Here is a 12,960-nt window from a genome sequence, read left to right as displayed (position 1 = left end):
TCGATAACCAAGGTAAACCGACTGGACAACACCCTACTCATACATTCACTGTTCGAGGAGTCCAAAATCTTCTGTGCTATATTTTGCACATAACTCTAACTCGTAGCCTACAAATTGCGATCTCCTGGATCCGAGGCGTATTCCTGGAGATCCTTACTTTCAGAAGTTTCCGGAGTTAACCCCAGCACTCACTTTCGATTAGTTCTTCCACACTCAAATGACTACAACACTCCATCCGTGCAGCGAGGTATGCTTGAGAGCGTACTCAGCAACAAATCTCATTCTGTACAATATTCATATGACGCATGACGCACTTCCTGAGCTTCATCTCTGCTAGACTCTGTTGTCTGCCAGCTCTAGTCTGGCCGCTCTAATGCTTGTCACTAACTTTCTGATCCCACTTTTGCTTACCATTTCCTTGCCAGTTTCGAATTTTACAATACTAAAACAAATTGTATCGTATTCCTCTTCCAGATTCCGACTACAGTAAGATCGTCGTTGGCTAAGCAGCATAATCCCCAAGCAGAGCGTCGTAATGGACGACGATGCTAATGTGCTCCCCAGCATTTGTGACTACAATCCCAGCAGATCTTTCCCAACCCCGCTGAATCTCCGCAATAGTGCTCAAACCGTCAATACTCACCCTCTACCAGCGTCACACATCTTCCTTGCAAACACGACCTTCGTGGGTAATTGCTAACTTTGCTACCATAACGATTTCAAAACACTACCCTCAAGCCGTCCATTTGCTCAACCTGTCGCCATGCGCCACGAGATAAGCGATCTGTGATGGCAGCTTCACTCTCTGGCATGGCTTAGTGATGTAAGATTATTTCATAAATACCCCTAGGTGTAAGACAAACTATCGGCTAGTAGTAGTTCAATCGGTAAGAGGGTCTGAGGGCTACGGCTTTAGACTGCCGTAAGCCCGTGTACTTGTATTTGTATTTATTCTGCGTTTGGCGGAAACGATGTAGCAAACAACGTAAAAGAAAGGATCGAACGAATAAGGTATTCCAATAATATGTAATCACATGAAAACGATGAACCGAAGATGTTTCATGAGCCAACTATTTGAATGAATGACAAAAAAAAAACACGGAAAGAACATAGCATTAACGACACTACCACATCGTAAGGGTAAGTTCCGCATAACGAGCTGGCGCTTAAACTGCCAGCATTTATAGCATGTCCTGCAAGGATAACAAGACTCTTGTCATCGCTAACGAATTTCTCTTTGTGCGTCCTGGATGAAACGTAAAAACATCGCAAAAACATCGACTGATGGTGTCGTAAGGACACAGAATTTTTTGCCGCTAGAGAGAAGTGCTTGAAAAAGATGGTCAGGAGAGATACCGTAGCGTTCCGCAAAGAAGGAGTCCAAGGAAATATTTCTATGAGTTGGTTAAGCAGGGTTGAGAAAATTGTAGGAACTTTTACTACCATTGGAAATCGTCGTTTGGTTGCACAAATTGAAGTATAACAACACACCCCATTCAAGGGGGTTGACCATTTCTCGTTGCGTATTTCATTTGTAAACAAACTTAACATATTTTCAACAATCATTTAATGTTGATCGGTTGATTGACGATGTGCTTTGACATTCTTTTCGAATCTTTTCGTCCTGGAGGAGCTTTGAAAATAGGAAGTTGTTTTAACAATTTCTTAAGCTCCATTTACCAAAAGTTCATTCGATTTTGCTTTGAGAAGCTCTTACTTGAAAGTCTCTCATATCCTTGCTGAAGCTTCCAGTTTGTAAAGTTTCCGCTTCAATCCTCAAGGGCAAATGGTAATGGTAAAAGAAACTTTAACAAGAGCTTTAGTTATTTCAAGTAAATCACACATTTCAAATACAGCTAAAGGGTACACAGAAACGCGATCTTTAATTATCGGTAGAGGAATCTTGTAGCATCCGCTTTTGAAGGGTTTGTAAGAAAAAAATATATTGAACCCTTAGTGGACAGAACAAAACAAGAACAGAAAAAACCAACAAATTCATAGCACTGGATTACACCAGTAATACAAGCATTACTCCAAAAGCATTCCTTAGTTTCTGGCACTGAATGCTTATTGTGCTTGAAAGCATCCTTAATTTGTGAAAAAGCGCAGCTCTAGGAGTGAGCTTAGGCTTGTTAGCAGCTTCATGCGCCACGCGGCGAGCTTTGCTGCCTGTCAAAGTAGTTGGAAGAGCTTAGTTATCGCTTGAAAGTCACTAAACATGTGGCGCTTATGTGCTTTCCAATGGACCTGTCAATAAAGCTGAAAAGGAAAAACGTACACACAATTACAATTCGTTGCACATCTAACGGATCATTCCGCTGTTTGAACGTCCCACGATAGTATCTTGATAGCTGCTAAAATATGTCGGTAAGCGGGGAGCCTCCTGTCCTTATCTCTGGCGCCCCGTGCCCGACTGAACAAATCCCAAGTTCGGGTTAGTGCGTTAAGGTGAAAATTAGTTTACGTGCCGCGTGACAAAGCCCACCGCCAGTGCCGAATTCCGACATCAGCAGAGTACTCAAGTGCTTACGGCTAGGACGAGGCTTTACCGTACGTGCCTTGCCGGCAGGAAGTGAAAAAGAGGGATACTCTCTGTGTGTATCCGGGGAATGTCGCGTACGTGACGCACCGTGATCGTGATGGGTCAGAGGGCAACCAACTCGCATAGGTTTTGTGTCTTTTCGGGCCCTTGTAGACGTGATAAAAATCTTCACATTCCCCGCGTAGGATGAGAAGGTGCTGCTTGACTTTTTCACATTTAGATTTCACCCGCACCAAGCTTGTAGAGTGGATGTGGACCAAACACACTGAAAGAAGAGTGCTTTAATAAATATGTTCGTAAAATTTTTAGAACTTTTGTGTCCCCTTTGTTGATTGGGTTTACCTGGGTTTGCGCTCAAGAACGGTGTAAACTGGAACAAATTTTTAAATAATGTTATGTCAACGAGGGGAAAGGGATGGGGGTTCAACTAAATGGATTTGCTTGTAATGCATGAATAACCAATTAATATAATCCTTACTAAAAGCTATTACACGCGTCGTATCAGATTAAATTGAACTTCATTAGGACAGTCCGGCTAATGGTATGGATACATCTCTCCAAATGCACACAGCCACATACTTAGAAACCCATGCTCTAGCATCTCTACAAGCGTATCTCATGAAGGATACAAACCCAATGGCGTTAAAAAACCGATTCCTGCTGCATTCCCTGCCAATCCGCTTCGGTTTCCTTGCGGCCGGTTTAAACTACCAGGACAACTACTCACACACCGTAACCAGATCGCTGTATCGTCCCTCCGGTCCTAAGCTCCGTTGCCTTCTACTACCCCCTTCATCCCCCGAAAAACCATACATGCATCCCCGAAGTACTCCAATCTCCGCACGCTCCGACCGATATTATAACGATTATGGAGCGAGGCCCCGTTAAGTCCTTCTAAATCAATTAATGGATGATGGTGCCTTGTCGCCCGTGCGTTCCACTCCCGCAGGGCGCAATGGAGCTCGAAGGAAGACAACGAATCGCATCAGAGCATGTAAGCAGCAGATGAGCATGAGGTAAGCGAGCGTTCGGACATATCTGTGTTCACCGAGTGAAGAGCGAGAAAAAGAGAGCAACAATTTAATGGAGGTTGGTAATGAATAATCTGAAGGAAGACAGGGGTTTGTTGTACATGAGGACGGACTATACATATACGTTACGAAATGCGACAGGTTTCATCAGCCTTAAGGCAGGCAGGCGTGAAAACGAAGACGAGCATAACGACAGAACCGAAGAAGGTTGATAATGAAACTGTCATATTTTCTGTATTCCAGAATCGGTTCAAATTCGAATATTTGTAGCAAAGTCTGAATGACTTTTCAAGTCTTTTTGGTAAATCAATAGTTAAGACTGAAATTCTCACTAGCTTAGTACATTGCATAGATACAGGTCGTCGATAATTTAAGCAAGCTAATTAAACAAAAATTATACAAATTTTAACTCAGAACAGCATAGTACATATAAGATCTATCAACACGTTAACGAACACATTCCATAACTTCGTATGTTTATAAGAGTTGCATTGTTCTGCTAAAACCATACCAGTATATCCTTTTTCCTACATTCGCTTACTTGGTTTCGTTTTCCCTTGGCACATTGTTTTCGTTTTCTTTTTTTGGTCGCATTTTTTTCCCACCCAAGCGATAATGGCATTTGAATTTGCGCATTTTGCACGTTTCACCCTCGCAACGAAGGCGATGCTTTAATATGGAAGGTTTTTTCCCACCGTCCCCCTACCCTCGATCAACCCGGGGGTTTTCCACCGCCCGTACTCCCGGGACGCTAGGAGCTGGCGATGTCCCAGATTGGTCGCCTCGGGTTAGATTTGCGGTTTGTATGATTTGGGTTTTCAGTGTGCGTTTTTTTTTTCAAAATTTTTTCTCATTGTTCATCTTCTTTGGGTTGGTTGAAGAAGGCTTCTTCGTAGATAACGACCTGCGAAAGGACGACGATGGCATGAACACACGAAACCGCAAGCTCGTTCTGTCGTGTCAGTGCGTGTGTGTACATGTGTGAGTGTTTCAGGCATTACCTTAATTACGTATACATATATATTACGTATATACCTATATCGGAAGGCGTATCGGCGGGAGAGGGTCGGGTGAGTTTAGAGGTTCGGTAATCGAAGGACCTTGAAGAGGTGTCCCTGCCGGTTCCCGAGGACACAATTTTTCCCACTGACGTCAGAGTGCTTGCTGGGTAACTTTTGTTTTTTGTTTCCAGACCGGAAGCTTATTTTCCCAGCACGTTTTCCCGCAACCACGACGGCCGGTTCGATTTTTTCGCACACGCCAAAGTAAGCCTGTTCTACGCTTCCTTTCCTGGGCCCCGCAAGAGTTCGCTTCTCGGGATTCAACAATGTCACTACTTGACTCAACCGGGGCTCCGAACAATCGATACGCACTGTTGGGTTCGTGCGACACGACGGAGCTTAAGTGGAAAAGTGAAAAGTAGCAAAACACGGACAACTCTCTTCAACTTTCACACACGCACAGCTGTGTTTCGGTAGTCTCCCTATTTGCACACGTGCGATCCTTCCCGTGCTTCTTTGCGTGGGAAAACAAGGAAAAACCTCGGCTGCGGCTGGGACCGCCAACAGGACGACTCCTGGTGCGATGATGATCCTTTAAAGGATAATGCGGAGAACCACCCGTAAAGCTACGCTACCTAGCTTTTCCCGCTTTGTTTCCGTCCGTTTGGTTTTGATCTTATTCGCTCGTTAAAATGTGCGTGTATGCGTGTGCTTATCAAAAAATATCAATCATAAAAGTTCAACCGCATGCGTTCGGGCCACGTCCTTGTGGAAAATCGGGACGCGAGGAAAACAATTGCAGGGTGCGCAAAGAAGGGGAGGATGAACGGTAAGAAGACGAAATAGCACTCACTGGCAATAGCAGCATTTCCAACCCAGGATAGCTCATTCTTTAACTTGCTCTTAGTGCTTTTCTCAGGTTGTTGCTTTCTTTTGCGTCGCCCCAGCATATTGTTGCTTAGCTTTACTTGCCCTTCTCTGTTTTTCAATGATTTTTTTGTTTTGCTTTTAATTTCGAACAATTTTCACTCCGGTGCGCCCTGCTGGAAAAGGGAAAGGTGTAAAATGGCACCAGTATCTCACTGGTGGGCGCCGCACAGTGGGCCCGCTCGTTGGACATTTGGCTGGGAAGGAAACATCAAAATCACATACGAAAAATAAATTATATGTTGTGAAAATGTTGAACATTGATCGCGCTTTCGAATACCCACGCCAGGAAAAACATTAAATCCATTTTGGTCATCAAAGCAATATTAAAGCTAAATAAATCAACAACAAGCAATATGAAAGCATTAAGAAACCGTTTGGAATGCAAGAGGTGAGCAAATAAATTGTAAGAATTTTCCAACAAGAGTTCTCGCACTTCCAGTTTACCCTCAAGCAGCACGGAACGAGTCCCACTGTGCATCCCCGGACGGACGGACGCGTAGGCAATAAATAATCGTCGGATCGGTGGAAAACCTGGTGGTGTGCCTGAAACGTAGGGCCGCCCGCAGTCTGAGCTCTTAACACGCACCATACGCTTTTTGGTGAGCATTTTCCCGACCGGACCCGCGGACGAGGGTAGCATCAAGTGCTGGGCGTGGCGGGGGAGGAGGTAAATTAACGATGCAACTTTTTCGGGATGCTTTTGTTTTCGGTGAGGCTGCCACAACGGCGTTCGTTCATCTTCTCGGTTTATTGTCCAACCGCCAACGTTTTTGGGGTGAGCGATATTTTTGGGATCTTTATTACTTCCCACAGCATCCCTCTGGCCCCCTCCTCTTCACGCACAAACATACACACATACACACAAACAGCAAACTTTCACATCTTTGGCGATAATTAGAAAATGTGTCTACGCTGTACCGAACACAGAAAACAGCACAACGAACAGGCTACAAAAGGTAATGTGTATCGCAAGGCTCCGCTTAGGCCCTGCTTCTTCTTCTTCTTCGTGGCGAATAAGGGCATCCATCCTATCGGATGCTTCCCGCCGGAAAAGCTCCCGATCCTCACCTGTTTTGTGTCGGAAAATTCCAAGACTCCGAGCGGCTCCGGGCCTAATGGAAACGTTTTACAAAAATGGCCGGTCGGCATCAAAAACAAAGCAACTCCTGGGTGTATTTAAACCAGTGAGCAAGAGCAGCGAGATGGACGGAGGGAAAACCGGGCAAAAAGAGTGCGGGAGAGAAAAGGATCGAAAAACAGTTTGACACCTGTCCGTGCGAGGTGTTTTTTTTTTGCTTGTTTTGGAAATACGTTTTCGGAAAGCCAACGATTTGTTTACGCAGCTAGCGGTACTTGTGCCCATGTTGCGAGTGTGTCCTTGGGAAATAAGAAAAAGAAACAAGCTATGATTAAACTTCCACAGTCCTCCAGCCCCCCCCCCCCCCCCCCACCTTTCCTCACTCCCTCTCTTTCTCTCTCTTCCGCTCGCTCGTCTTTTCATTCTCTCTGACGGTGCCATTCCAAGTTGGGCTGACAATGGATTCCTTCGTCGGCTTTGGACGACTCCTGTCCTGGCCTAGCTGATATATGGCAGTCGCTTAAGGGTTCAGCACCGCAACAACCCACTCTGCCACCCCTCCCCTCCTCTTCACTTCATCGACATAGCTCCAACCCAACGCCCATTCGGTTTAGAAAGGATGTCCTTGAAGAACTGGTTTCCTGCCGCATGCCGACGCGTGATGCCAACGCGATTAACTTGTCCCCGCATACCGATTGTACACATACACACACACATACACATACCTGTATGCAGAGACGGGCCTAATCGATCCATATAAAATGCAGCGAAGCGCAAACAGCCCCGGTCACCTGATTTTAATTTGCTTTCCCAAGCCCAAGCGTGGAAACGCTCCCCGTTCGGGGTGTTTTTGTTTTCTGGGAAACGGCCATTTTTGTCCTTCAAAAGTCATCCTCGGCGTCCACGTCTTTACCCATGTGGTGGCAACCATCCAAACGAACCGAATGTAGGGACCACAGTTGCTCGCAAAGAGGATTGCTTTTTTTTGCCAACGCTACCGAATGCACATCTGAGTGATAAATGAATGGCCGAGGTAATACTGTGAAGTGTGACAAAGATACACACCCACATGGACGAAAAGGAGCATCATCGATTTTTTCGCTTTAGCTGGTTGTGGTTGAAAGCGCACTTTAATTTCTTCTTGCTTGTGTATGTTTCGAAATCTTTACGTGTTATTTTAAGTTTATTGTTCACTTGTTCTGCTTGTTTTTATATTTTATATTACTTCCAATAGTTTTCCCCAATTCATCCATCTTGGACGGATGTTCAGTTTCATTGTGGCTTTATTACTAATCAAAATTCCTCTGTTATAGCCGACCACCTTGAAGTCAAATTAAACTCGATCGCTTTTGTGAAATGACTCACGCATTCCACAACCAGAAAATAAAAAGCCAATATCCGATCCGAGCACCCACTAGACGCTTAGTTATCTAGTGTGTGACATAAATTTCAAGCTAATCACATTTATTGCTGCGCGTTGGGAAGTGAATTTGAAAAAAAAAAACATTTAAAATGTGGCCTTTAATATTCCTTTCACCAGGCTAGGCGTGGTTTTCGGTGTGTACAACGACCGTTTCCAAGGCCTTGCTCGTTTATTTGCTAATCTGGTGTGGAGATCGGTTTGAAAATTCTCTCCACTATCCCGAGGATGGGTGTTTTACGGTTTGCCATTAGTGCCCACAGGTTGGTGACATTTTCGGGCGTTGTAAACCGTTGCCCGCTAAGCGATGTTTAGCGTTAGTTTTTCGAAACATTTTTGCTGTCGTTCTGTTTTGTTCAACCCGGTGTGCGTTGTTGTTTTTAACGTCGCGCTAAAGGCGTTTAAACTCTTGCGTCAACTTTAAGCCCGGGTTCCTAGGAAAGCACATTACTTCCCCGTGTCGTAGCGACCGGCTCACCTTCGCCTCACTTCCCTTTTGGGGCCGGAGCTAGGCCGGTTGATCTAGATCCAACCGACCGCCCATTTCCACCCCTGGCCGTCGATCAACCCCAGGCGAGCATGCTGCACGGTTGCAAGGGCCGCGACCCTCGTGCGTCTCAAGAAGTACTACGCCGCACTCTCCCGGACCGTGCTCCGGTTTCCGCACACGCTTTCCGGGTTTGGCTGCGCGGAACCGGTTTTGTTTTGCGAACCGTTTCGTTTACCCGCTCGAAACCCGCCCCCTTCACAACTGAAGCGTACGACCTTGCCGTGGCGACTGAGCCCCCGTCCTTCCCCCGTTTCCAGTGTTCACGTGGGGGTGGTGGGGTGGGGGCATAAACGGGTGGGCAAAAGTGAGCCGCAAGCCGGGTCCGTCGAGGAAGGAAACATTTTATGCAAAGAATGATCCCAGAATCGATCGAAGCGCTGCAAAGCATGGGGGCTGAGTAGGGGGGACGGGCGCAACCGTAGTAGTAGAGAACACAGTGGAGGTGTCCGAACAACACACACACACACGTACTTTCATCGAACCTGGCAACAACCGGCGTAGATAAACGGTTCTCTTGGATTTAGGAAAAAAAATATAAAAGTTATCTACCGAAAGCAAAGCGGTTTAAAACATCAAGAAAATTTGACGTGGAAAATCATGCCCCACGTCTGGGTTTCGGCCGGTGGGCAAACGCTTCACCGTATCGCTGTTGCCGCATCAGGCAGTCATCTTTTAATCCATCCGGAGCCATATCGGATGACGCTCCTCTTGCCCAAGCCAGGATTAACCGGAACCAGCACACACGCACACACCCATACATCAGTGTGGGTGGTTGCACATCGAACCACTTCGCATTCACCCTTAATGGACCCCCTCTCCACCCGCACCGAGAGTTTCGCTTCTCCGTAGGACATGCTCGATCTCTGTTGAACGCTGTACACGTTGGTAGGGATTGGAGTTTTAAGTTATTTTTCTTTACCGCATTTTTCGTTGCTGTTGTTGCTTCCACAATTTTATGGTTTTTAATACATCGCCGCTCACTCCACCCATCCACCCATACACACCCGTACCACCCGTAATGCGCTTCTAATAGCTTACGAATGGCGCCGCGGTAGCCGCAAAACCGGGCAGAAAAAGGGAGAGGGGGGAAATAACACACAGCGCGATGAAAAGAAAAATGTAACTCCCGCAGGACGATATGTACCGGGTGCGTTCCGCGAATCGGTCGTTAAACTCTTAATCACGGTTACCCATTTATGACTTCGTTTATTAAGGGCTACGAGAGGAAGGGATGGGAGGGAAGGATTTGGCCGCACGAAGGTTAGAGAGGATTTTTTTAAGCAAGGAAAAATCTAGGAAAATCATACCGAAACAGCTCAGATTCTCTACAGCAAAGAAAGAAACTGAAACTGCAAGAGGAAAGATTGAGTGTGGAGTGTGGGCAGAAAGAAGTGGAAAGGGGCGCTAGATGATTATGATGTGGAAGATATAAGTGAGGCATTCGTTTGCCGGAGGATAAACATTTTAATTAAATGACCAGCAGCCCCCTATTCATCGCCTCAACCTTTCCGACCTGCAAGCTGTCTTATACGCAGTGAATGAAGATGGATTCTTCTTCATTCGTGCACGAACATTTTTTTCATCACTTTTAATTAACAGAAGTATCATCGTTTCCATGGTTGCAAAACATTGGACTTATGTCTAAGGAATTAAGATAGTGCAAAGTTAAGAGTAGCAAGAGAAGCGTTGACTACTCTAGTACATATCGATTGCATAACCTCAGATTACTATGTAGACATATTCTTTTTAAACTCAAAACAAAATTACCTTGCAAATTCAGGTGCTGGAATATCGCTTTAGTGTATTATCAATCCAAAATTCCAGCTTCACTTTCCTTAAGCATTAGCTGAGGGTACGACAGAAAGCCTAGAGAATCTTAACAATTCATCACTTTGACACCTTTGAAATCCTGCTGGTGATGGGAAAACATGAGAACGAGGAAAAGATGGGTTCCCCTCCCCCCCCCCCCCCCACTCCTCGGGGACACTCCTTGGAATGTGACACAATAATCCTCCCAGGTCAGAGTGACGCAAAGAAATGACGCGCGACCGTTCTTTGTTTTTGAGGTCGCATTCGCTGGCAAGGTGAGCTACATTCACATTCCGGGCGAATAAATCCGTATCACCTGCTGTGCTGGCCTTCTCTACCCCTCACACAGCATCGTCCACTAATGTTGTTGACCAATTGAAAGCCGGTCAACCCCCGGGTTCGCCGTGCGCCGTTTGATGTTCGACCGTTGCGTGTTATGGTTCGTCCGCCGATGGGTGTTTTGGAGGTATTCATAGCGAGGAGAGACTCATTAGACGCTCGACGTCGTGTTGCATCGCCCGTTGGTGTGCCGTTATTATAAACGGACGTCACGACACCATGCTCCACCGGATTCCCTGCACCACCGATCGCGCGCCGAGTCGATTACGGCCGCTAATAAGTGGAGTGCCGTCCTCTGGTGCACACACCCACCCTTGATATTCACTGCCGGTGCAGCCTAACCAAAAAGCCGGTTTGTCTTGCTCTCCGGTGCACCAGCAGCCCACGTAATCGCACGTAAGCGCTGCACCGAGCTGCACGGACTTTTAAACACTCGTTAATTTGTTCCTCGTTTTTGAAGGCTCCCAACATACGCCCGTTCCAACTGACTGGATGTTTCGCATCGCGAACTGGATGCGAGGAATACGGGTTAAGGCTAGGAATAGGGCTGCATTGGGGTTCTGCCAGTCTCGCAGTCATTAACGAGCTCAAACACGAGGGGTGTTGATGAAGAGGCTCCTTTTTTAGGCGTAGGTTATTGTTGGCCACGCATTCGGTCACCATTAGTCGTGATCTTACCAGTGACGCTGTCAGCACCAATTACCGTCCGTCTGGCCCGATAACGAGCCCCATCTCCATTATGGGATGTCGCGACCTCTTAAGCGTATATGAAGACACCACAAGACTTTCGCGATGGATTGTCGGTGTGTCTTGAGATGCTTCGTACTAGTTCTGGAGTTTGTGGTTCTTCAATGCGGTACTTCGAATACCAAACGAACGAATAAGTTTTAGAACTCTACAGTCTGAGAGCTGTTTATAGTTACAACTAGCTTCACCAGGCCCTCTTTGTCTTCCGTGGCACACCAGTCTTGTCTAGGACGTCGGTACCTACGTTGCATAATTGTGGAGGGGCATGAAAACTCCTTCGTATCGCTTAGACAGAATGGAATGTGGTGGCAGTGCCACTTCCTGAATGTTCGACCCAACAGCCGGCCGCTCAAAGTTCGCCGGGCGGCTAGACCTTGCCCGACTCAGAATCCACAAAGTTTGAGTACAACGGTGGCGCAGCGCATGAGCTTGTGCACCACCAAACGAACACATCATTCCTACACATATATGCGAAGCTGAAGGACCTCAGTCGCAGGTTTTAAGTGGGTTTGTTCCACATCTCTTCCTGACACGCGCTCCTATTGGACACGTGAACACGTATGTAAACATTCGCATACGCCTGCCTTGATCGCAGCTGCAATTGAAGTGGACAACAACATTGAACTACCAAAGAAAAACTGTTACTTAAATCGACACTAAACTAACCCAACTGTATAAATGTTTCCTTTGCCTTGGCCACAGAACGGTGGAAAATCCTAGCAAATGGTCGCAACGGGGGAGTCGGTTGTTAAATACTGCAAATACCCGGCGTCCAATTCTTACGTAATAGCATTGCTTTGCCGGGACTAAAGAGCTTTTTCAATCGCAAAACGGTTAAATCGCGTAATGAGAAGGCAACCACCATCCGTCGACGTCGTTTCGCTGCCAAATCTGTACAATCTAGGCTGGATCGAAGGAGGTTACCGGGATGGGCGGGAGGGGATTTGCCGAGGCCTAGTGAACTATATTTTCACTGCTCCAAAAAAACTTTCCCCCCGATGCCAGCTGTGGCCATTCGGAATCGATTGCGCGAGTAACCAGGGCTTTAACCCCTTTCAATATAAATCGAAGAAATGGCTACCATAATATGGTTCCACACACACGCAAACGGCGCACATGATGGCGGGCACGATTCTGATTCGTTACTGCAAGCAATCGGTTGCAATTTTACAAGCCGGGGGGAGTGCAAGTGTGCCTGGTTTGGTGGCTACTTTTCTACCGGTTTTGATACATGAGCTCCCAAAGCTCAAGCTTGTGTGGCAGTTCAACAGAGTTGCATTCCAACGCAGCTTGGAATACGGGATTGTTTTGTAAATGATTTCCTAAAATCTTTTCCTCGATCTCACAAGCACCAACCGACTGTTGGCAACCTTCATTGCGTGCCCTACAGCCATGTTTGATCAAATTTACAAGGCACTTTGAAATTCGCCATTCGAATTTTCTCCGACTGGTGCAAGGCAGATCGATCAGTTTCGTTGCATCCATCCTCCCGCAGCCGAGATGACGAGCTAGC

This window comes from Anopheles coustani, chromosome X (genome assembly GCF_943734705.1).
Source record: "Anopheles coustani chromosome X, idAnoCousDA_361_x.2, whole genome shotgun sequence".
NCBI lineage: Eukaryota > Metazoa > Arthropoda > Insecta > Diptera > Culicidae > Anopheles > Anopheles coustani.
Note: the sequence above shows the minus strand (reverse complement) of the source record.